Source organism: Canis lupus, chromosome 16, assembly GCF_003254725.2.
Source record: "Canis lupus dingo isolate Sandy chromosome 16, ASM325472v2, whole genome shotgun sequence".
Taxonomy (NCBI): Eukaryota; Metazoa; Chordata; class Mammalia; order Carnivora; family Canidae; genus Canis; species Canis lupus.
In genome coordinates, this window is record NC_064258.1 from 25928955 (window position 1) to 25954335 (window position 25381).

Genomic DNA, 25381 nt, shown 5'->3' on the forward strand with positions numbered 1-25381 from the left:
GTCTGAGTACTAATAAAGTATGGCATCTATACATCTGAGTCTGAGATTGATGACTAGACTAATATATAGAGTGGCTTTCAAGAGGCTCTGTCTGAGTGCCCAGCTGGTATTCTTAGCTAGTGATCCTTTTAGGAGGTACCCAGCTGGGAAGAATGATTGGTTTCTTATTTACCTGGCCTACCAGGTATTATCATACATTAGTAAAAAGAACACTTCTCTCACTTTCAAGGTGTTGGGCCTTATTTGTTTCAGGAACATCCCTAACCTTTAAGATTGTTCATCTGGGAATAAACATAACCGTTTGTGATGCATCTCAGGGCCTCCTTGTGGAGAACAGACTGTGAGGATATTACTCAGATGACTACAAGCAGGATCTCATTCTTTTTTCTCTCCCCTCTTGTTATCAGTCAAGTTTCTTTGGGTCTCTGAGAAACAACATATTGCTCCAGGGAACAAGATATTTTCTATAAATGGAGGCTTCAGCCTATGCCAAAACACACCATATTTTGGAATCGGTCCCCTCACTCAGTTAATGTTTAGGGTGCCTGAGTGGCTCAGTTGATGAAACATCTCCCTTAACTCAGGTCATGATCCCAGGGTCCTAGGATCCAGTCCTGCATCGGGTTCCCAGCTCAGCGGGGAGTCTGCTTCTCCCTCTATCCCTTCCCCCTGCTTGTGTTCTCTCTCTCTCTCTCTCTCAAATAAATAAATAAATGAATAAAATCTTTAAAAAATAAAATAAACAAACTCTGACATTTAGCAGACGACATTGCCTGGAGCTTCTGGAACAAGCCCCTGCTCCTCAGTCCCCATGTGCCTTAGGTCTTGCCTTGTCACTCTCCCCTGGTCCCTCTCAACAACCATTGCTGCTCACTCCTTTCCATGGAGGTAAACACTTGCTGCATCTCTCACTCTGGATGACTTCCTTCTGGACAGAGATATGTGTATTGTCCCAATCCATGAAAGGCAGGATGACAGGTAGCCTATCTGAAAAGCAAGACCATCTTGATATCTTGGGAAGAACTTCAGGGTGTACTTCACAACTTCCCAGATATTCCTGATTCCTTCAGAACTGCACTGAGATCTCTGAGGTTTTCCTCTTGATGGCTCCTTTGCTATCAAAGGCACATTTGTTGCTGGCCATTCAGCCTCAGGGTTGGACCTCTGAAAAGGCCCCCATGTCAAAGCCCACTTAAAGGTCAGTGCCCTGGTTCCCAACATTCTTCTTTTCCCAGGGCCCTGCTTAATAGTTTCCCCACCTCAGGCTTTGGGAAATAATGAAATAAATGCAAAAGAGGGTTCAACAGCTATAGGGGCATGGCAAGATAGGGGAAGAAGAAAAATCCATTCCTACAATAGAAAAATAGAAAGTTTAGTGCACCAGAAGGACAGATATCCTAGAATTCAGGATGTAAGACATTTTAATATGGAAAAGTCCTAATTTGTTCTGATTTTGTTGTGTTCTTTTTTTTTTTTTTTTTTTTTTCTGTTGTCTTCTATCTCCATAGATAGTGTTCTGCTTCAGAGCAGGGGTGCTGGTTGTGCTGTTTCACTTGAAGGGAGGGAGGAAGTGACTGAAAATCTGGTTAGCAATTCTTAGGCACCAAAGTTAGCAGATTTGTCCCCTGGCAATTGGCTCCTGCTGCCAGGAGTTGGCTGGGCCTGTGGTGTTGTGACTGCAGGAACCTGGCCCCCCTGCTTTGGTTTCCAAATGGGATCATCCCCGGGCAGCTAAGCTGCTGCCTTTGTCAGACTCTCTCAGTGCATCCTTTACAGATAAGTGGGCTGCAGCTCTGCCATATGGGCTGCTAATGGTGCAGCTGCCCCAACAGAGCAGCACACTCAGGGCTGAGGGAAATGGGTATGCTGAACAAATGGTGCCTGACATGAGAAGACAGTACATTGTTTGTCTGGGATGCTCCCTGGGGCTTAAGTACATATTGATGGAAGCCAAACAGAATGTCTGAGAAATCTTACCTGCTGCACACCCAAACCTGTGTGCTCTAAATGTAAGGTGTTGAGTGTTTCCTGCCACCCTCGCTGGGGAGTAAATGCTTTGGCTGTTTGGTAGGGTACTTACAAATTATGGTTCTGGAGCAAGAGTGAGTTGGGATGCTCCCTGTCACTTCATAACAGCATGGAATTTCCTGAGTCTCAGTTTCTCTATTTGTAAATCAAGGATACTAATACCCATCTTAGAGGGTTGGCTATCATGATTACTTGAGAAAATATATGTAAAGCACTTTGTACATAGCCTGGTAAAAAGATCATGATCTTTGTAGTCAGATGGACCTGGGTAGTAATCCTGGCTCTGCCATTTCTTGGCAATGGGTCTTTGGCAAAAACGTAATGTCTTAGAGACTCAGTTTATTTGTCTGTTTAATGGCTTAACAATCTTTTCTTAATCAATTGCATTGGAATTAAATGACAACCTGTGAGCATAGGGAAGCATCTAACATGTGCTAGAGGCATAAAAATGCTATTCCCTTCCTTTGTCTGCCACAGCCTGCTCTCACTCATCCAGCACCCGTGTAGGAGATAATGTTCCCTGCCACAATCACCAGTTTATCAAGGCCAACGAGGACTTGCCTGTTAGGACCTCGTTGAAGACTCCGTGCATCCAGTTCACAATTACAGTCAGGAGTGGATTTTTCACCTAAGGTGGCAAGAAGAAAAGGTGCATTATTGTGGCACCTTCAAACTCTGCATTCACAAATATCAATAACCATCCCTGAAAGGCACAAGCCTGGGATTTACATGTGTGATAAGTCTTAGACTCACCTTATCCCTTCCAGACTGCCACAATGAGCTCAAAAGAGAATGTATGAAAGTCATTTGCCTGTCTTTAAAACTACGAGGCCTAGGCTGTAGAATATAAACTAGCATGTAAGCTATTCCTAAATGGAAGAAGCATTTGATGGGAGAAGAAAAAGATAGAATCAAAAGGAAAAGGAAACAAAGAGAAACTCAGGGACGACGACTGAAACAGAATGTTACAGAAGGAGTTCAGGTCTGTGGCAGCAGATACATGAGCTCCATGGCAAAGAGAGGGTGATAGGAAAGAAAGGAAGAAATCTCTTTGTACCTGCTAGCCTCCTACTCAGGTGACCAGCTCTGAAATGGAAAGAGACTTCCCCTCCCCGCAAAATAAATAAACAAACAAACAAAGAAACAAACAACAAAAGCCCTCATTCAGTATGCTGCCACCAAGTCTGCTAGGCATCCCCAGGGTCTGGAAAGATCTAGGCAAAGAAAGCCAGAGGTGTTCCAGATGTCCTTGTGCCACTAATGTAGGAGGTTGAGTGTAAGAAGGCTGCACCATAAATTCTGTGGCTGAACCTCAAATGGATGGCAGAGCTAGATGGTTGTACCTAAGGAGAGAGTCTGGTAATGATGAAAACTGGGACACTGAACAACCATCTTGGGCATTCCAGGATTGTCACAGTCAAGGTCAAAGCTCTGACAAGGTGTTCGGGGTACCCTGGAGCCTTCCACAGCTGTTATTTACATCTGATGCTTCAGTATACCTAAGACTCAGCAGTTGGGGAGAGAGAGCTACAGAATGATTGCTTATATTTTTCAGATGGGAAAAGCAAGTATTGGCTTATTAGAATCAAAGTATAGAAATGGAAGAGATCTTGGTTATAAATGCTTACCAAAGGGATTTGCAATGGCTCACCATAAACACAGAGATCCTTATATACTGAAGCTGTTAACAAAGACTGAAAAGGTGAAAGGGACAGAAGAAGGAAGAGACATAAACAAACCCAAACCCCAAACTCCTCTTTAAAATCTGTAGCAACTGGAGCTTAAGCTTCCTAGCAACCAAAACAAAGAAAAACAAATGACCTCCAAGAGCATCTAATCCAACCCTTCATTTTATGGATTAGGAAATGAAGGCCTATATTATTTTTAAAAGCTTTTCATCAATGAAATGTGTTTCTGTAGTCTGTAGCTAAGCATGGAATTATTTCCACTTTAATGTTTCAGATTGATTTTTTTCAAATGGGCTTTTTCACAGGGCACTTCTGACCTCCCAGAAACCAATTATGCACGGGAGCATTGCAGAGTGCTACATGGAAAGTTAACCTTCCAGGTGCTATAACATTTCATGCAACAACAACAACAACAACAACAAAAGAAACAGTGCCTTTACCATGAGTGCCATTCTCCTGAGAGTCACATATTCTAGAAGCCCTCTCTGCTTTATTTCCTTCTGTCAAATCACCCCAGAGCCCTATATCCTTTCATCGTTGTCACCATACTGCCCTCATATCTCCCCACCTCTCCACTTCTGCTCATTGTTGTTGGGTATAGGGCAAAGTGAGAGAGGCCCCCTGAGAACCCTGGCGTGATGTTGAATATTCGCTTAAACTTATCTCAGGAGTTGGGCAATCTACCAGGTTATCTGACAAGTCAGAGAACAGAGTCCTAGTCCATTTGACCTAGACAAGGAACACTGCCTTTTGATAGTATTTGAGAGGCAACAACCGGTCCATGGAGACCTGAAGACTCTGAGGCAGGAGAGAGGTAAATCTTTGGGATAGAGCCCCTTTGTATCACTGAAGTGATGGGAATTGTGACGTTTGGCTGCTGTTAGGTTTTTTCCAAAATGAAGGGTGGAGAAATAAAAGAAAAAACAGCAGAGTCAGGCAGTAGGTTCAAGAGTGCTTTTAATGGGGAGCGCTCCCGGGCAAGGTTCCGTGACTCTGAGAGGTGGCCCGAGTCAGGGAAGTCGCACCTGGGTTGGGGAGTGTGGGGGTTTTTAAGCCTTATTGGTTCCGGGTCCAGATCCGGGTGGGTCTCTTGCCAAATTAGGCAAGGAACATGGTGTCCCTAGGTGATTGGCTGGGGGTGGGGATAGTACAGACGATGGGGCAGTGGTCCCTGGCTGGAAAGTCCTGGCTGGAAAGTTTTGGTTTCCTGTCTAGGCTTCGATTTACTGGAGATGATGTGGTGGTCATGGCTGCTTTGGCGGGAATATCAGCCATTTTGACCCAATTTGAGATGTCTGCCATTTTGGGTGCCCCTCTCAGCCAGCCCAACAGCTGCTAGCATCACAGAGAGCACTCTGGAATAAAGTGAGGAATTGTCATGCATTCTGCACCCATGAGTCTCCCTATCTAAGGCATAGTATTAGATCTGCTGCATCTCACTCACTTCTTGTCTCAGCTGCCATTGCAGCAACCAGCTCTACATGGGTTGCAAACACCTTCACACAAGTACAGCCTTGCAGAATCTCACTTGGCCCCCGTGCCCCTTGCTCCCTTTTTCAGAGTGTCTTGGCTTGGCAACCAGTATGTATGACCTGTGGGTTAAAACTTTGCTCAGGGGGAAATAAGGGCAATTTGTACCACTTCCTCTGTGGATTGTCCTCAAAGGCACAATGACTGGTCATGTTTAATGATGACTCTTTCATTAGGGTGTTTTGGATTGTCTCTCTCCCCTTCCCTTCTTCATTCTCCTCACTCCTATGTCCTGCTCTATGAAGTTCCCTAGCGAATTAAAAAAATGAAAGCCTCTGCTTTAGGCCCAGCTCCTTGGGTAACCTGGCCATAGACAAGTATTCACCTTCTGGGCCATTTCTCCTGCTTTCAATTATACTGGATTGGGCTTTCTGGTCAGGGTCACTGAGAGAAGGAGTTATATTCTATGGCAAATTTGATTTTTAATTTTGGTCACCTAGAATTGACTTCTTTTTAAAAAAATCTATTTTCTTGTGGCAGTCATCTCTTCTTCACCCTTGGTTATGCAGATCCAGTGAAGTTCATTCCAAATCTAGCTCAAGGAGTGAATATGTGGTTTGACTCCAGCCCATCAGGACACTGTATACCCCCAATCCGTGGCTGATCAAGGTTGGTCACATGACCCAAACCAAGCCAATGCAATACTATAAAAAATATTTACCAGGACTATTGGATAAGAGGCATATTTTCTTTCCACTGCACTTGAAGGCCTGTACCTAGAAAATGTGGGAATAGAGCTGAGGCAGCCATCTTGCCAACCCAACAGGGAAAGCCACCTCAAGATGGCTCCAACATAGGGACAGCAGAGCTCAGAGAAATCAGGATCTGGTGACATAATTTGACCACAGTCTTCCTTTCTGTTCTCCCCATCAAGCTATAGCTGAGGCCCTAGACTTTTCATTTGTTTGAACTAATAAATTGTAGGCCTTTTTTATTGTTGTTATTATTCATTTGCCACCTAAAGAATCTTGACTGATGTAGGGATACAAATTTGCAACTAATGGATAAATAAATCTTGGAGATATTATGCACAGTATTGTGACCGTAGCCAATAATACCGTATTACAAACATCAGATTTGCTGAAGACTAGATTGTAAGTATTCCAGGCACAAAAAATAAATGATAATTATGTGACTTAATAGGGGTATTAATTAATGCTACAATGGCAATCATACTGCTCTATATAAATGTATCAAATCAACCCATTGCTCACCTTAAATTTACACAGTGTTATATATTACAATTTAAAAAAAAATTCTTGACTGATATATGAAGCTCCTTCTGACTCAGATTCTTTATTTTTATGGTCCATTTTGGTTGTTACCACCAGAATGTTTTAAAATTTATTTGTATTAAATGTTAGAGATAGGAAAAATAATACTTGTAAGATTTAAAGAATAGCCGCAATTCAAACTCCCAATTATTTGCTATCCAGTTTAAGAAAGAAAACATGGCTGTTTGAAGTTCTGTCTACCCTTTCTGTATACATTCAGAAGTAATCACTATCTTGAATTTTAAGTTAGATTGCCTTGCTTTTCTTCATAATTTTATGACGTTTGTATTTCTAAATAATTTTTTGTGGGTTTGTATGATTTTCAACATCATATAAATGCAAACATGGTATATACATATATATATATTATTGTTTGACTTGCTTTTTAAATTCAATATTATATTCTGGGATTCTTTGGTATTGTTGTATACAGTTATAATATACTTATTTTTGATGTTGTATGCACATACAACAATTTTTTTCCTGCTGTTAGCAGACATTTTTATTTCTAGATTTTTTTTGCTTGATATTACAAACAACTTTGATATGAAGATTCTTGCACATGGGTCCTCATGCATATGGGCATAGGTTTCTTTAGGGTTGGTATGTAGGAGAAGACTCTATCATAGTTTACCTGAAGTTTCTTATTACTAGATAAGTACAAATTGTTTTTTTAGAGTGATTTTACTATAGTATAATTCCACAAGTCATTTTAAGTATAGTTTCTTTCATAATTTCTCCTAAAGTTGGTATTATTGGACTTTACTGTTTTCCAATGATGATGGCAGTGAAATTGTATCTCTTGTGTGATTTCAACTTACATATATAGTTTCTGATCAGTAATAATGTTGAAATCATAACTGCATTATAAAGATTTGATCAATGTTTCCTCTAAAGGTAAAAAATATATATTATCATCTTTTATTTTAAAGTGAACATTTGACAGATATGTTTAATTAACAAGAAAACCAACAAAATAGTGAAGCTGTTCCTGAGAAAAGGAAGAATTTGTTGTGGCTGATGCTTGGATGGCTAAAGTTCATACAAAACTAGTTAACACCCTATCATGTAATAAAACTCCAATTTGGGGGATTATTCTTCCTATAATACAGAAATCACTTGCATCTATGCCAAACAAACAAAAAAGTTGACATTTCCATCAGATAAAAATCATTTGTAGTGCTATAAGGTTTTCTTTCATAAGTTATCTTCTATACATACAGAGTTGAAAACTCCCCTAATCAATAGTAAATAACAAGTCAAACAGAGAATAACATTCCAAAAGGAGACATTGGCACAATTTTTCTGTAAAACAACAAGATAGTAAATATTCAGGGCTTTGTGGACCATATGGTCTCAGGTGCAACTATTCATCTCAACCCATGAAAGCAACCATAGATGATATGTAAATAAATGAACATGGCTGTTCCCATTACATTTTATTGATCTATAAGAAAAAAGTGATGGCAGTGTTTAACCTGTAGACATACTTTGTAGACTCCTGACCTGAAGAATCAGACAATCTGCAGCTGGGCCTGCCAGAAGATATTCATAAAGAACATTTAATAATCCTTTTAGTCTTTTTTTATAGTTTAGGTAATTTTCTTGAAAGTCTCCCTTTTGATCATAAATCATCTCCAAAGATTATTCTTGACCATGGAAAAGCTGGCTCATTGTGCTAAGGCCTAATCCATTTACATAGTTGCAGTAAAAGATGTTAATTTACATATATAAGACACCTTTTGATGCTGTCAGCAAATCTAGGGCCCTATGGTGTTAAGCAACTTGTAAAGCCAGAAAATGAACTTCTGCCTGGAGAAATGGAAATGTTGCAGTATATCACAGACATTTTACATTGTTCTTACTTTCTCTTCTAACTTGAGTCCAGGGAATCACACTCAAGACATTCATCTCTACTAGTTTTATCTGCAATATGTATAAAGACTGATGTATATAAAAAAGGGAGTCCTTTACTAAAGTTCATGGCCGGTCAGAATGCAGCCTTTCCTTACTACCCATATCAATAGTAAGATTTAAGGCAGGGGTCAGCAAACTCTCTATAATGGTCCAAATTGTAAATATTGTATACTTTGAGGGCCATGAGGTCTGTGTTGTAACTACTCAACTCAAGTGTTGTAGCACAGAAACACAACATGTAAATAAATGGGTGTGCTTGTGTTCTACAAAAATAGTTGGTAAGTTGAATTAGGGCCACAGCCCTACTTCTACTTTAAGTCATAGGACAGATACTAGCCAGTTTTCTTCTCATATTTCATAGAAAATAAAGAAGAATTGACCAATATTCCAAGACAAAGTTGTCACTTTAACAGAGAGAAAAACCTAATTCCAGGTTTACATCAATATAATATATCTTTTTACAGATTTTACTTATTTATTCATGTGTCTCTCATGAGAGGCAGATACATAGGCAGAGGGAGAAGTAGGCTCCCTGCAGGGAGCTTGATGCGGGACTTGATCTCAGGACCCCAGGATCATGACCTGAGCCAAAGGCAGATGCTCAACCACTGAGCCACCCAGGTGCCTCATCAATATAATATTAGATGCTAAAGGAATGACAGCTCTTTAGAAAGATCTTTTGAATAAATTCATTAAGACCAAACACCTTTGGCAATATGATAATACATTTTATGACTTCTTTTCAGGCTTATACCATATACCATGGTATATACCATGCATATACCATAATTCAAGGCAAATAAAATTCCCTTCTGCAAAAGGAATTCAGTTTTGCTCTTCACTATCCTTTTTCACATTTTAGAAGGATCATTCACTTTATTTTTTAAAAAATTATCTTCTTTTTTCACTTAAGTCAACAAAGACACATTTACCTTACATACTAAGTTGTACCTCTGTGCTGCTATTGCTTCTAGTAACCTCATAGTTGTGCATGCTAATTATACCTTTACACCAAAGTGTACATCTATTTGACAGAAAGAGCTAGGAGGTAGGTGACAGCTGTTATATCAAGCATTTTAGCAGAACTGCAAAGCTCATTTACATATATAACATGACTCTTACAACCACAAATATTTATTTTCTACACCTTTTTACTTTTGTAAAGTTGCAAAAATGAACACGTTTGTTGACATTGCCCAGTGAAGTAGCCACTCTATACTGCATAAAAATAAAAAGCTAAGAAGATTTTCTTGATAGTATTCTATCTTACTCAGAAATTAGCCAATTAATATAAGGGAAGGGGGAAGAAATGTGTGGGAAATATCAGAAAGGGAGACAGAACGTAAAGACTGCTAACTCTGGGAAACGAACTAGGGGTGGTGGAAGGGGAGGAGGGCGGGGGGTGGGAGTGAATGCGTGACGGGCACTGGGGGTTATTCTGTATGTTAGTAAATTGAACACCAATAAAAAATAAATTAAAAAAAAAAAGAAATTAGCCAATTATTCAAAGATTATATATATTAAGCCACACAATTAATACTGCCTTAAGATCTTAAAATTAACTATGGGATTTGGCAATTATGTTTAAATTGACATACTTCCAAACATAATAACTAGTGATATAAAAACATTTGTCAGAATTATAATTCAACTTAAGCATATCATTTTATGTTTTTCATGATCTGAAACATTTATGGGAGTAATATAAGCTTCTTTAGTAAATAAACCAGCATAAGAAGTTTAAGAAGATTAAATCCACCAGCCTCTTCACTAAAAACATAGAAATAAAAGCACAAAAAACCAACCCACATCTCCCTTTAAAAAATAAAGTGTGTATTTGTATTACACTCGGCACTGGTAAAGCCAGGGAAATACATATCACTGTTCTGAAAGCAAATTTATCACATCAGTCTGATCTGCTCAAGGATTCATTTTTATGACAGGAGCATAGCTTCTGATTTAGCAGTTTTATGAGATGCTTTTTTTTCCCCCCTTTAAAAGTTAGCACATTTGAAGCATTAGTTCAGTTTCTTTGTTTTCTGGGAATTATGAGATTATTGAATTTAAATAAATTCTTATTAATGTTTGTAAACAGATGAGAACAAAGCTTATTTATTTGAAGGGAATTTATGAATTAATTTATTAATATATTCTGTATATTAATATAAATGCACACATGCACAAAACACAATGGGAGGAAAAGGTTTTTCCCAGGTGCAAACACAGAAACCTTGCAGTTTATGCTTTACACCAGGACAGAATAACATAGAAAGCAAAATGCACCAATACCAATGTTAAAGATTTATTCTCATTTCCAGTGGAAGCAAGACATTTTCTTGCATAAACACACAAACAAAAAAAAAAAATCTAAGAAACCAAAAATCTCTGTTACTGAGACTAGATCCCTATCTTTGTCTGATAGAGATTACGTAATGGTCCGATCATGAACCAGCCCACCAGTCATCCTTGCCACCAGTGAGCAATAGCTTATGCAATATATGCAAATAAGAACTAGAGCCCAACTGAGCCAAGAACCAGAAGCAAAGAGAAAACAAAACAATACAACATCCAGCAGAGTTAAGAAGAAAAAGTAGAAAAGAAAGGAAGGAACATATGAAGGGAGAGAGAGAGAGAGAAACAGGTAACAAAAGCAAATTTTCATTGCCTCTGAGGAGTCATCCTTATAAGTCAAGAAAAGACTTGTTTTTTAGTCTTAAACTGACATGAGGGGCACCTCTTGGGCAGCACAGTTTAATCAGCTATAGAAGGCAAGCTAACTGGACATCTCAGTGGGACTTCCAAAAGCATCAAATATAATTTTCAAAAAGCTAAAATCTATGTCTTCTATGCAAACATGAAGTAAGCATGTGTTAAAGATTTATGTAACTCATTAATGATAGAAGGAGCTAGAAAATAAGCTTGGTTCTCTTATCACCATTTAAATACTTACTGGCTCATTTTTCTGCCCAAAACCTTCACTTATTTTCTCTTTCTTTTTCCTTTTTGATTTTTTTTCATCTGATGTGGAAAATCAAAATGAAGAAAATCTTGGATTTCATAGAAAGCAGCATTTACAATAAATTTCCTACTTCTTTATCAGGACTTTTGACTCTGAATCCAGAGTTCCTTCTACTCTATTCTAACTATTTCTGCAGAGATGCAATCCTTGTCTTATAGGAGCTTGGAAAAACTTTGCAAACATGAACAGTGAACAAATAAGTAATCCAGGGTAGAAATTCAGTGGCCATTGTGGAGTGACTTGGTCATTACAATTCTCAGAGCACACAGGAACTGAATGTGTTCTGAAAGTCAAAAGTCCTTCAGTAAGAGAATTTTAATGAGAATAGACACTGATACTTAACTCATAGTATGTTTTGAAAGGATTGAAGCCAAGAAGAATGTGAAATGTCAGTTGAAAACCAAAAAGTTGTCTTTTTTGTGTTCTTCACTAGTAGTAGGTTTTGTCTTTTTTCAGAACAATAGAATATAAAATATTTCCTGGATATCCATATTATCTACAACTTATTTTTATTATGAAAGCTCCAGACATGAGTGAGCAGTAAACTTGCCCATATGCCCTTTATCCCAGAAGCAAAATAATTTTGTATGTCAGCTTGAAGTCAATATAAGAAACTTGAACAAAAATAAGAAAGAAAAAGAGAGATGGGGAGGGGATGGGGAGACAGAGAGAGATGAAACTGGCTTGTCTGCAAAACTTTACAAAACAAAAGAAGAAACCATCTGCTAAATGAGTGGCTTAATGCAGAGCAAGGTATGAGTCAGAAATGTAGCCGGTTTCTAAATCGGAGGTATAGAAGGCAATGCTGGAACCTCAGGAGAACTTCTGTAACATCAATCCTTTGATGGAATTGGATCGAGGTAAACTTGAAATGTTTAAGGTGAGTAAGTGAGAAAGAATGAGCGCTTATATAAAATAAGTTGCTGATCTGGGGGCCTTTCTTCTGTTGTTGCTACCTTTACCAGAGAAAGAAAATATGGTGTCTGGATAAGTCCCTAGTGGAACTACCTGCTGTGAAGCTCCTCTGAAAAATACAGAACTGCTTTTTACATGAAAAGTTAATAGCAAGTACGGTAGAAATTTCTCACTGGAGCAATATTTTTCAAAGAATATAAAACAGATAGGACTTGGCAGCTCCTCACATTAAAAGATTTGAAGTTTAAGTTTAGATTTCATATTACTATAGTTCTGCCAGGTCCAAATTTGACCTTCTACCTATTTTATTTTTATTCCACATTAGTTGTGTCTGTAATTCCCAACGGATGTTGACGATGGCCCATCGTCATAAATGGTGAACTCATTAATGACTTGGAGAATTTTTAAACACAGGAGTCCTGTGGCCTTGTGATATTCTAATTCAATAGGCCTGGAACAGGAAATTGGCATACATTTTTAACTACTCCTTAGAATTTCTGATGACAACAGACTTAGGGACCATTACCTAGAGTGTTGGGAAGAGAATTAAGGATATAGGTCAGTCTGCTTTTCTTGGAACATGCATTCCAGAGGATTGCAGATATGAGTTTTACAGGCAGGGGAGCAGTGGGAAGTTGGAGTAAGAGAAAGGAGGTGTGCTAAATCTGGAGGATGAATGTAAAAAAATTTTTTAAATGACCTGAGAATTTTATATTTTGGACACTAATGAAGGTAGTCAAACTGTTCAGTTTGACTCTAAACAGCCAAGATCAAAAGTCTGAGTATTTCCCTCAGCCTCTTAGGACACAACTGCAGTGTGTTAGGACAAGCTGGACATGGCCATGGCTGTGAGATTTCCTTCTCTTCCTCAAGAGGGAGGGGCAGCAGGCATGTGTGCATATACTCAATGCAGTGCATACTCCTGGCCATCAGGTCAGGGACACATATCAAATATCTAAGAAAGCATTCTGGCCTACCTGCAAATCAGTACCTTTCTGAAAAAAAGGTCGTTTGGAAAAAAAATATGTTCAGGTAGGGCACAATTTGTTTCACTTTCATCACCTTGTAATTCAGCACTGGATGTCCCTTAATTGAATTTTCTCCATAAAAGAATGTGAGAAACTAAAAAGTGAGCTAAGTAAGAGTTAGCACATGAGAACAGAAACATTATCTAAGGAAAAAAGACCTTCTTGCTCCTTGTAATGGGTTGAATTGTGTCCCTTTCCTCTGCACCCCCCCACCAAAGGTATATATCTATGTTCTAATTATTGGAAACTGTGAATCTGACTTTATTTGGTAAAAGGGTCTTTGCAGATGTAATTGAGCTAAGAATCTCCACATGAGATCATCCTGGATTATCTGGGTTGGGTCCTAATCCAATGGCAAGTGTCTCAATAAGAGAAACACGGCTAGAGACACAGACAAGAAGGCCTTGTGAAGACACAGGCAGATCACTGGAGTGATGTGTGCACAAGCCAACGATCACCTGGAACCACCAGAAGCTAGAAGAGATGAGAAAGGAGCTTCCACAAGGATCCTAGTTCTACCAACACTCTGATTTTGGAGTTCTTCCCTCTAAAACTGGGACAATAAATTGTAGTTGTTTTAAGCTGCTCACTTTGTAGTATTTGCTACAGCAGCCCTAGGAAACTGTATACCTCTATCATAACAAAGTGGGGCAATGTTCTCTCACCACTGTTTTGTACAACATGTATACGATGAAGAGGAAAGAAGAGATGAGGCCCATGAGGAGGTAGGTAAAGGTCTAGAATTATTGAGAATAGCAGATGGTCAGAACAATGGTGAAGGGGTGCATTCCAAAGAACCATGCTAGGAAGTGGGATACTATCAATAATGTGCACATGCTTGTCATGCACCCAAGACAGTAGCAAACAGTGGACAAAAACAGTAGCAGAGGAAATAGAAATGGCAGGTTTTGAGAATTTCAGTGGCCCAATGAGTGAGTAAATCTCTTCTGGATTGTTCCTTGGGAATGGAGAATTCATCAGAATATGAATCTCCCATGATTCTTCTAGTGGGAACTCCATGACAGAAATTGTTATTATTGCACCCCTGGTCTCAAATACCAGGCAGGTTGAAGTGAGATGGTACTAGGTTATGCACTCAGCGCTTACTCATTAAATGGTAGGTTCCAGTTTTTCCTGAGTTTTCCTTGGCCAAGATCACTGTTTCAAACAAAACCAAAATGCTTCCTAAAGGGATAATTACTAGAAAAAGAGAAGTGCCTTGGGAGAAATCTATGTTTTTGGATGCTCATTCGACCTTTCTCCTGTGCAGATTGATCAGAAAGAGCATTTCTCCAAATATCGCATTTGAATAATTAAGGGTCAGTATACACCAGGGCCAGATAAATAAAAAAAGGGTATCTTAGACAGCATACCATCTTCAAACTAACACTTTCTAAGTATGTATTCACCATTTATGTAGTAGAGGAGGAAACAAAGAGATTTCTGTTACTAGCTAGCTCGATGGAATTCAATATGCAATTTTTAAAGAAACTCTTCTACTTACTAATTTACTTGTTTTTGCTAAAGCAGAGTCAATATGCATGGGAAAACAAAGAAACAAACTTTGTAAAGTGTTTTCTATTTTTCCTTAATTCTTTGTTCTCCAATTCACTTTCATTATTTTCAGGAGCAGACAACTCCCTGGGACACATTAATAGTTTACAATGTACATAATTAAAAGAGTCATTAACTTTTGGTAAGTCGTGTTACATCCTGCATTGTTTTTCAGCTCTTCAGTTAACTAGGATTGCCAACATGAGTGACACACTCTCAACAAACCTAAGTCAGCACTAAAGAAGAATATTTTTAAATGTCTGCTCCAGACAGAGAAAGGCAAATACCATACCATTTCACTTATATGTGAAATCTAAAAAATAAAACGAATGAATAAACAAACAAAAGACAGAATCAGACCTATAAATACAGAGAACAAAATGAAGGTTGCCTGAAGGAAAAGGAGTGGGGGGAGATGGACAAAATAGGTAAAGGGATGTGGGAGGTACAGGCCTCCAGGTACAGATTGAGTAAGTCACAGGGATGAAAGGTAGAGCGTTGTGAATACAGTCAATGGTATTGTAATTGTGTTGTGTATGATAGATGGTAGTTATATTTGTAGTGAGCATAGCATAAGGTATAGAGAGTTACTTTGAGTTACTTCTTAGTGAATACAACTTAGTGAAGTTTTACACCTGAAAATAATGTAGCAACTTTTAAAAGAAAAAAAAGATCCTTTCCAGACTTGTCTATTTCTACTGGGTTAGAGGCAATTTGTGGGTGACTGGCCATATGAGAGATTGTGCCTGGAAATGAGTCAAGTGATGCACATTTCTTCGATTTTTTTGTTTTTTATAGGCAGAAATCTGGGGCAACTGCCTTTCTTTCTGCCCTTGATTCTGAGTCTGGGACTAATGCCAGTATCTCAGTCTGCTTTCACCAAAGACTTGCACTTACTGACAATTCAGATATGCAGAACATGGCCTACTAGTCCAAATTGTCTCCATCCTCGAAGCACGATACCTGTCCTGTGGTTTCCAACAGGCCTTTCTTTATGCTATAGGTCACACAAAACCCTTCCGTACCAAACCATTGCAATTATTACATATAGGTTAATTTGGGAACTTAGCTAATTAACATTTTCCATTAAAATTCAGAGTTTACAAAGTGCTTATCATGAATTATATATTCTAATCATCATGAAAAACCTGTGAGGTAGGATTTATTATTATTATCTTCTAATTTTAAGATAATGAAATGTGAAGTAATTTGCTCAGGATCACACATGCACTGGGGTAGCTGCCCCAGGATTCTAACCTGAGTTAATCATTCTTTATTCATTCCTAAATACTATGTTTCATTAATTTTAAGATGCATTTTTTGTTTAAATTTTAACATTTCCAGAACGTGTATGATGTGTTTAATTGGCACTGCTTTGTTTCTTAAGAGTATAAAATACAGTGGTTCCTTACAATGACGCTACCTTAGATTAGGTAGCATATTGTATTTTAATAAGGGTTTACCAGGAGCCAGGAGCTGTGAAGCACACTAGAAATAAAACTGTAAGCAACAGTCATATTTCCCACTTTTGTAGAGTTTTGTGTTTTACTTGCATCATTATGCCACCCAACCCTAGCCTGTTGTAAATTGTTTTCTGTTTTGTCCCATATGTTAGAAGCAATGGTCTTAACAAGATTACAAACCACTTGAGGTGCTGTGTCTGGCAGATTTGCCTTCCTTATATGCAACCATAGTGCCTTTCTAGTGTATTTTTTCTGATGCTTGTCTTGACCTTCCACACCAAATAGAATGGGTTCCAGGTGGGAGAATCATTATATTGATCCATATTTTTAAAATACTCTCTCTAGAACTTAGGAAATCACAGCTAGGCCAGTGATGTGGAGACACAGACACCTGTGTAGTTTTGCTATGCTGTAATTTTTCAATATTTAGGATCTGATTCCTTAGGAGCAGAGGAGTAGTTAATAGGTAGCTCCCCACCCCAGGTGTACTGTCCCCAAAATAGCACCATCATATTGCCGAAAACAAGACAAGACAGAAGCAGATTCTGTTTCTTTACAACAGCCTTGGTATTGGCAGCTGCCACATGATCAAATGCAGTGAGGCTCTGAAAAATAGTGCAGCTGAGAAAACTGAGCTTCAGCCTGGCTTTCTTGCTAACCAGCTGTCAGTCTCTGAACCTCCATTTACTTGTCTCTAAGATGAATGTATTAGTGTGAATGATCTCCAAGTCCCTTCGGCCTCTAGCAGTGTCAGGAGTAGAGGCCATCTAGGGCTTGATTTCATTTTTCCACCATGTGCTTTCAATTAAGGGTTACCATTCACAGATGCTGGCCCCTAATTAGAGGAATGTGACAACAGTTGGATAAGAACTGGCTCTTGGAAGATCCCAAATCAGCATAAGGAGTCATGGCTTTCATAATAATTTCTTAATCATTGTAGTAGTATGACACAGAGGAGGCTGATGGCTAAAGGCTCCTGTGACCGCCTGTCTCCTGATGAAAGAAAGTATGAGAAAACCAGGAAAGATCATTGTGGACGGGTAGGATTCTTCTACAGAGATTTGGACACTGTCTCTGTGGCTGCTTTCCCACCCAGGCGAGGTCTCATGGCCAAGCAAGTGACTGATAGGAACAAGCAGCAAATTAGCCTTCCAAGCTGGTATCACCTCAGGGATCTCAGGGATCTCAGGGATATCTGATAGCTAGAATTGAAATACAGGCTTGCAATTTTACTGCTTTCTCTTTGTTTATTTTAATTCTTGAAGTGAGGGACACCTGGGTGCTCACAGTTAAGTGTCTGCCTTCGGCTCAGGGCATGATCCCGGGGTCCTGGGATTGAGTTCCACATCGAGCTCCTTGTGAGGAGTCTGCTTCTCCCTCTGCCTATGTCTCTGCCTCTCTTTCTTTCTGTGTCTCTGATGAATAAATAAATAAAAATCTTTTAAAAAATAATTCTTGAAGTGAGACTATAATTGCATGTATGTGCCTTTGTTTGAAATCATATTTCCTAGAAAATAACCAGATTGCTTCATATATACAAGGCCAAATTTCCTTTCTCTGAACATCTTGTCTCTGAGAAGGGGCCAAAGTGTTGGGGATCCTTGAAATTCCTGAATGCTGATGACTTCCAAGCTACCGTTGCTCATTGAAGGCAATGAAGTAGAGCAAGAGATATAGTCAAAAGACAAACTGAAGCCAGTCAAAAAGTGGGAGGAGAACTTGAGGGTACTTTGACCCAGTGTTGTATTTTAAGAATGTGGTGATCTGACTTGCCCAAGGTTGTTTGATTCTTGAACCAGTGATCCTCTGCTGTCCGTTCCATCTCCTCCTCCCACCAGCCCACCTCTCAGCACTCACAACTGTGTGAAGTGATGAGGTATAGAATTCTGGAATCACGCAAGTCTTCCCAGGGTGTATACTCATCCAGCTGTGAAGTGCTGAGCTAAGAGACAGAGAGTTTGCCCAAGATGTTACCTCAGGGGCAGACACAGGAAGGAAGTGGAAAATATGGAACACCAAGGAGAAAAACATTTTAATCAGCAGAAATACAAAGTCAGAACATTCCCTAAGACTTCCACTTCACATTTTTTATTTTCTCAAATGAGAAGGACAGGTGACTATACTGCAAAGGAAAGCATACTAACCATCACATCAGATACCCATGTTCTAGTTCTAGCACTTTCCACTCGAATGGAGCAGGAATGGTCATACAGCTCAAAGGGAGATGGGTGAATCATTCTGCACTACTTGCCACAGACACGTAGACAAATATTTCTAGTGAGTCTCTCTATATCTTGTGACAATGTATGGATTTCTTCTCTCTCTCTCTCTCTTTCTCTCTTCTCTCTCCATATATATATATATATATATATATATATATATATATATATATCTGCCATGTCTTCAGTGGGTGGATGGTCAGACTGTGGACATCCAAACTGTGGACTGCCATATATATATATATATATATATATATATATATATATATATATATTTTTTTTTTTTTACAATCACATTGATAGCTCCAAACATATGTTTTCTTACCCTTTTCAAACAGGAGTAATAATATATACTTGCAGAAATCTTGGTATAGTTGAAGGAAATGATACCATGTGTGTTGTATGTTGTAGTTGCTCAATAAACAGTTTCATTCCTCTGACCTTGCAGAATTCATCTTTGTTGTCTCCATCTCCTCATCACATAAAAGGGAATAGTGATAATCATAAGCCATAAAGCAGCCAGAATCAAATGACATAAAATATGTGAACATGCTATGGAAATGAAAGGCAGCCCTGTGGGATAGAAAGTCTGAAAGCAATGACATAAAAACCATGGAAATTATAATGTAAAAAAAAAAAAGAAATTATAATGTAATGCTATATAAGTTGGCATAAAATAACGCCTATTCCATAAGAAGATACCACTATCACTATACACACACTAGAATGGGTGATTTTTTTTTTTTTTTAGAGAGAGAGAGCATGCATGCGAGCAGGGCTGAGGGGCAGAAGGAGAGAGCGAGAATTATAGGCAGGCTCCATGCTGAGCACAGAGCATGACTGAGCCAAAATCAAGAGTCAGATGCTCAATCGACTCAGTCACCAGGCATCACCTAAAGTTTTTAAAAGTGATAATACCAAATGCTGACAAATGTACAGAGCAACTGGATCACTCATACACTGCTGGTGGGAAAGTAAAATGCTACAGCTACTCTGGAAAACAGTTTGGCAGTTCCCTACAAAACTAAATATGCAATTACCATATGAACCAGTAATTATACTCTGAGGCATTTATCCCAGGGAAATTGAAACTTCTATTTACACAAAAATCTGCACATGAATATTCCAGTAGCTTTATTCGTAATAGCCAAACATAGGAAAAATCCGCCATGTCTTCAGTGGGTGAATGGTCAGACTGTGGACATCCGAACTGTGGACTGCCACCATAGCACTAAAAAAGGAAGGAGCTACTGAAACACGCAGTAATCTGGACTGATCCGTGGAGTGTTATGTTGAGCGAACATGTATCATGTGATTCTATTCATTAAAGCATTCTTGAATGACACTGCCGCTGAACGGGAGAACAGATCAGAGACTGAAGGAGTCAGAGATTGGAGAGGAGGTTGGGATGTGGTTACAAAAAGGCAACATGAGGGATCCAGGTGGTGTTGCAGCTGCTCTGCACCTTGACTGTAGTGATGGGTACATAAACCTATGAATGTGATAAACAGCACTGACCTACACATACACACACACACACACACACACACCCCGGAGCACAGGTGAAACCATGAACCTCTGGATACAATCAGTAGATTGCATCAGTGTCAATATCCTGCTTGTGACATTGCACTATAGTTTCCCAAGATATTACCATGGGGAAGCCAGTAAAAGGTACATGGAATCCCTCTGTATTACCTGTGACAACTGGATGTGAAACAAAAATTATCACAACGTAAGTTTAATTTAAAAATGATGCCTACATTATTTACATGAAAAGGGAGCCTGCTTTTATAAAACATGCATACTGAAAGTTGGAAGAACACACAGGTTTCAGTTGGCCGTACCAGGATCCACTCTAGCTATTTAGGCACAGAGAAATTTAACACAGGAAATGAAGTGCTCACAAAGGCATTGGGAAGGAGTGGGCAGCAGGCTCCAGCCTGAGCTTCTGGTGGTGACTCTCCAAACCACACTGTAGAACACAGGCCACCAAGAAGCTGCTGTCTCTGCCACAATCAGCGGTCTTGCTGGCTCAAGATGCACCTCTTCAGTTGCTCTCATGCCTGCGACATAGGTGTTCTGTGCCTGGCTTGGACTTAACACAACGCAGGCCATGTGCCACTGCTTTTGCTGATTCAACAATCATGCTGCTGTCTGGAGAAACCGCAGACTCAGCAGCAGCTCCAGCTCTAGCTCATTTCCGCCTTCCAGACCTCGCACTGTGCTTTGGCTTAGGGGCCGGTGGGTCACATGGGAAACCCGAAGCTTAATGGAGCCTGAGAAATACTCAGCTTACATGTCCATCTTCTAAAATGAAGTGAAACTTGCTACAGGAATTTAAATAGAGCTCAGGGAGCCATTCTGTAGTACCTGCCACAGACATATATTGAAATTTCTAGTGCATCTATATCTCTATGTCATGTGTTAATGTCGTTTTTAAATTTTTTTTTAAATTCCTTTCTCTATGTCTGTTTTTTAAAACCAGGAAAATATATGACAATATTAATAAAATCAAAAAGCAATTCTACTTTTGAAAGGCCAAACTAAACAAGTATTGAGTAAACAAGTTTGTGGGGTGGAAATAGGGCCATGGGGATTAGACTGATCACTCTTTAAAGTAACTTTTGAGTTCAAGAGCCTACATTTTCATGATAAATGGCCACTGCAGCCCAGAAAACTTTAGGTCCAAGGTTGAAAACTAGAATGTCTGCAATAAAAAAGTAATATAAATGAATGAAACCAGCCAGATCAGATAATGGAAAATGGTGATGACTATGGCAAATATTCCATGTCCGAAGTGGAAAGTCACTATTTTGCTCCAGTTCATTACTGTCATGTGGAAATTCAGGCCCAGAAGTATCCAACTTCTGGTTTCTTTTTAAAGGAAAGTAGGAACAAAGGACTTTTATAGAAGATATGATGATTTAAAATGTTGGGTCCAATGCATTTAAAACTTGGCTTCTACTGATTGCCACAAAGACAACAGCTCCTTAACAGCCTATTGTTTAGGGACTCACTTCTGGAAGCTCAAGTTGAAATATTTTTACTAACACAGTAAAGTCCAAACAGAGTGCCCCTGTAAGCTAGATCTGTCCAGAGAGCCCCCAGTATGAAAGCTCTGCTATAGGCCCTTGCCACACCTGCATCTCAGTCTTTGAGGTTCTAGTAGATACTTTTCTGAACAACAGTGACTCCATTAGAGGAAATCCAGGCAGGCAGTCGGTATAGCTACCACGAGAACTCATAGGCTTTGATAAGTTTCCCCAGAGAACACGTTGGGACTAAGGCAGAGATGAGTTTAGTGGCTGTTTGGTGGTACCAATTGCTTTGTCTCTGCCTCTCCCATGAGTGTCATGTCAACTGTTATGTCAGATGAGGCACAAGGCAAGAAGGACACTCATGCTTTGAGACATCATTCAGTACTGAATTCAGCCTTACAGTTTCACCTTTGAATTTATTCCTAAAAGGAAACATAAAAGGATAAGGGTAGGCTACTGGGAAAGGTAGACCTGACTACACACAAGAACTGCTATGACTTTTCTGATACCAATAGCTAACATTTGACTATGTTTTCTGTGTACCAGGCATCGTTCTAAGCACATTACACATGTTAACTTGTTCAGTCCTTACAATCAGCAGTGAGATAGGCAGGTAGTTATTATTTTTGCCTTAAAGATGAAGTCACTGAGGCACAGAGACTTCTGGCAATGTGCTGGATTCAGTATACACATCACTGGAGATCCAGGCCCTGTCTGGCCAGAGCTGGCCTAGCAAAGGATAACATTGCTCTCAGCATCATGGAACCAGGTCATTGATACTATTTCTACTCCCGCAGGCCAAAGGGCCACGTGTAGCAGCTTCCTACGCCTTTCCTTCTGCTTATGGACACAACCCCACAGTTTTTGCCTCATTGGGCTACCCATCACTCAGCTCCTACCTGGGCTTCCCTGTGGCCTCTCAGGAGTGAGGCCTACTAGTCACTCTTGCATGGACAAACTAGAAGTTGGGGGAGTTAACTCTCAGTGGTAGGGAACTTTGATCAATGGAAGGCAAGAATCTGTAGATAATTTCTCCTTTCTTCCCACAGGAAATAGTTTCCTACTGCTTCTTTAAAGCTATCTAGCAAGTCTGAGAAATGAGCTTGTCATGAAGCTACAATCAGCCCAGGCCTACACTTCCTTCTATCTATTCTCCTTTCCCTGCCTCACTCCCCTTTGCCCTTATTCCTCCTGTAGGGACTATGCTCCCCAGTGAGGGGTGAGTACAGAATCTTGTACCTTTGGCTCTGGCTTCTAGAGAACCCCACTAATGCAAGTAACTCACCCAAGTTTCCATGGCAAGTAAGTGCCAGTACTGGGGCTGGAGTCTGTCCCCAGGGTTCATGTTGTCTCATCACTCAGTATGCCACCTCTAGGGAAAACATAAAACCCTGGGTTGCAAAGTTCATGTCATCTTTAAAACTAACCTCTCCCTATCTACCTGGTGTGTTGTTGCAATTTCCTGTCTTTCTCCAAACTTAAATCGAACCTTAACTTTACTAAAGGGGTGTTGGAAGTTTCCTCTGTAGAGTGCTGACCTTGTTTATTCTGTATCATCCAACTAAAGGATGCAGGCTGTTAGAGGGCAAGGTGTACTTGACTGCAGTTGAGAAATCTCATAAACTTGTAACATGAAGTCATTAAATGATGGTCACACAGTTGTGTTTCAGAGTACATCTTTGTTTAGGTTGGGAAATTATCCCAACTTCTCTCCAAAAAGAAATAAATAAACCAACAACAGCAAACACAGAAACCCCCAACTTATTCTATTCTTATTATGAACCAAATAAAAGGACAAATACAAAAACATGTAGCCAGGTCAAACAGCCCTGTGCTCGAAGAAAGCTCCTTCTAGTGGGGAGGACAGCTATGTTAGGAAACAAGTTCAGCAGTGTGACCATTGTCCCTAATGAACTCTTGTTTTGTTTTGGGATTTTTTTGTGCTTTGTTTTCTTTCTTTTTTTTTTTTTTAAAGAGGACTTTGTTTATTTGCTCAATTGAAAAATTTCAGGTAATAAGTAATGAGGATGCTAGTATTTTTTTAAAGGTGTGACATCCCAGATCCATGTAAAACATAGAAGTGTATGGGCTATTCAGACACAATAAGCAGAATCACAACATATTTTATCTCATCCACAAGGTAAATCATGTTCAACTACCAATCCATTAATAAATACTGTCTCTATCAAGTTCTTGCTTCATGTCAGGCTTGGCAAAGTCTCTACCTATTTTACCTCTTTTGAATCTCACAAGGGTAGGCCCTATTAATTCTTCTTCATTTTATGAGTGAGAAACTGGAGCACAGAGAGGTTAGGTAGTTAGTCTAAGGACACACAGAAAGCAGGTATATAATCAGCAACTGAGCACTGCAAGCTTGGCTGCAGAACCACCCTGAACCCCCATGCTGCCTATCTCCTCTCTCAGATGTGATTATCCATAGCCAGTAGTTGGAGACTTTCTAGCTTCTCTTAAGAATGATTTCTGGCTTTCTTTTCCAAACTATTTCATTAACCTTTTAGCAATAATTTTGAATTTCTCCATATATAACCTCTTGCAGTGATGAAATAATATTGAGTGTCCAATGTGGGATGCTTTTGAGAATAAAAGGGGAGCACTATTAATAATTAAACCAGGACAACAAGTGAAACCAGGACTGTTTCAAATAAACCAAGATGAAGAGTTACCTGAACATATAACATTTGCCCTCAAAGAGAAACAGCAGAATCTGTGCCATGTTGCATTAATAGTGTGAAATCCTGAAAAAGCTGTGAGACTATGACAGAGTTAGTAGGAGGAATCAAGGGCTCCTTGGAATGGAACCCTTCAAAGCCTTTCCAATTTCTTTACAGATATTTCAAACTTCTTAGTATGTCACAAAAGGTCTCTTATTTTCTGGCTCCTTGCCTACTTTCCTACCTTATCTCCAAACTCTTTCTTCCTTCCTAATACTGTATTCTGGTTATGTTGGTTTATACTAATTGTTCCATTCTTTCCACACCTCTGTGTCTTACGCCTACCATTGCCTTTTCTTAAAATGTCATTTACATCTTTGAAGAACCGATTCAGAGCTGACCTATTTTTTTCTTTCACTAGAATGTGAATCCCTTACCTAAAAACCTGGATCCAAGTTATACAAATAATAAGCAGTAGAGCCAAGAGGTTAACTTGGATTTAACTGGCTTCGAAATCAGGTGACCCAGCTCTCAAAGGATTAGGAGGAAGATTTTTCAATAGGAAAGTTGGAAAAGGAGGGAACCAAATTCAGGCCAAGGAACAGCATACAAAAAGACTGGGAATTCAGGAACATTGTGATGGAAAAAGGATGGGAAACCCAGAAAAGCAGGAGATGAGGCTGGCAAGAAGGAGGGGCCAGATTGTCCAGGGCCTTGCTAACACACCTCATCACGGTAGTAGACTGAGTCACACGCATTGCCAAGGGTGATCCTACAAAGATACTCATTTCTCAACTTCATTCCTGAGAGTATCAGGTTGCTCCTAAGATGGAACTATCAAACTCTCTTATACACCATAAAGAAGAACATAGTCTCTACATCTCCATTATTGCTTTGATTAGAAAAATGTTATTAACCTTTCAAAAACTTACTATTTTGTTTTCTTAGAGTTTGGTTAAGGTCCCACACTTATCTTGAAAATGCTAGTTTCTGCACTTTTTTTTAATTGAAGGGCTTTAGGGCACATTCAATT

At 39.4% G+C, this 25381-nt stretch overlaps 1 protein-coding gene across 3 annotated transcripts in view; it reads right to left on the reverse strand.

Annotated features, from left to right (window-relative positions):
- Positions 1 to 25381, reverse strand: part of LOC118350911 (uncharacterized) — a 119413-nt gene that overhangs the window by 14287 nt on the left and 79745 nt on the right. For 2 of the 3 annotated variants that reach the window (XR_004805612.2, XR_004805610.2), the window contains one exon: positions 1526 to 2656. The exons of the other annotated variant lie outside the window; for it this stretch is intronic. The gene's annotated coding sequence lies outside the window, so the exon portion shown is untranslated. Of the gene's footprint in view, positions 1 to 1525; positions 2657 to 25381 lie in introns of those variants that run through there. 3 annotated transcript variants of the gene reach the window in all.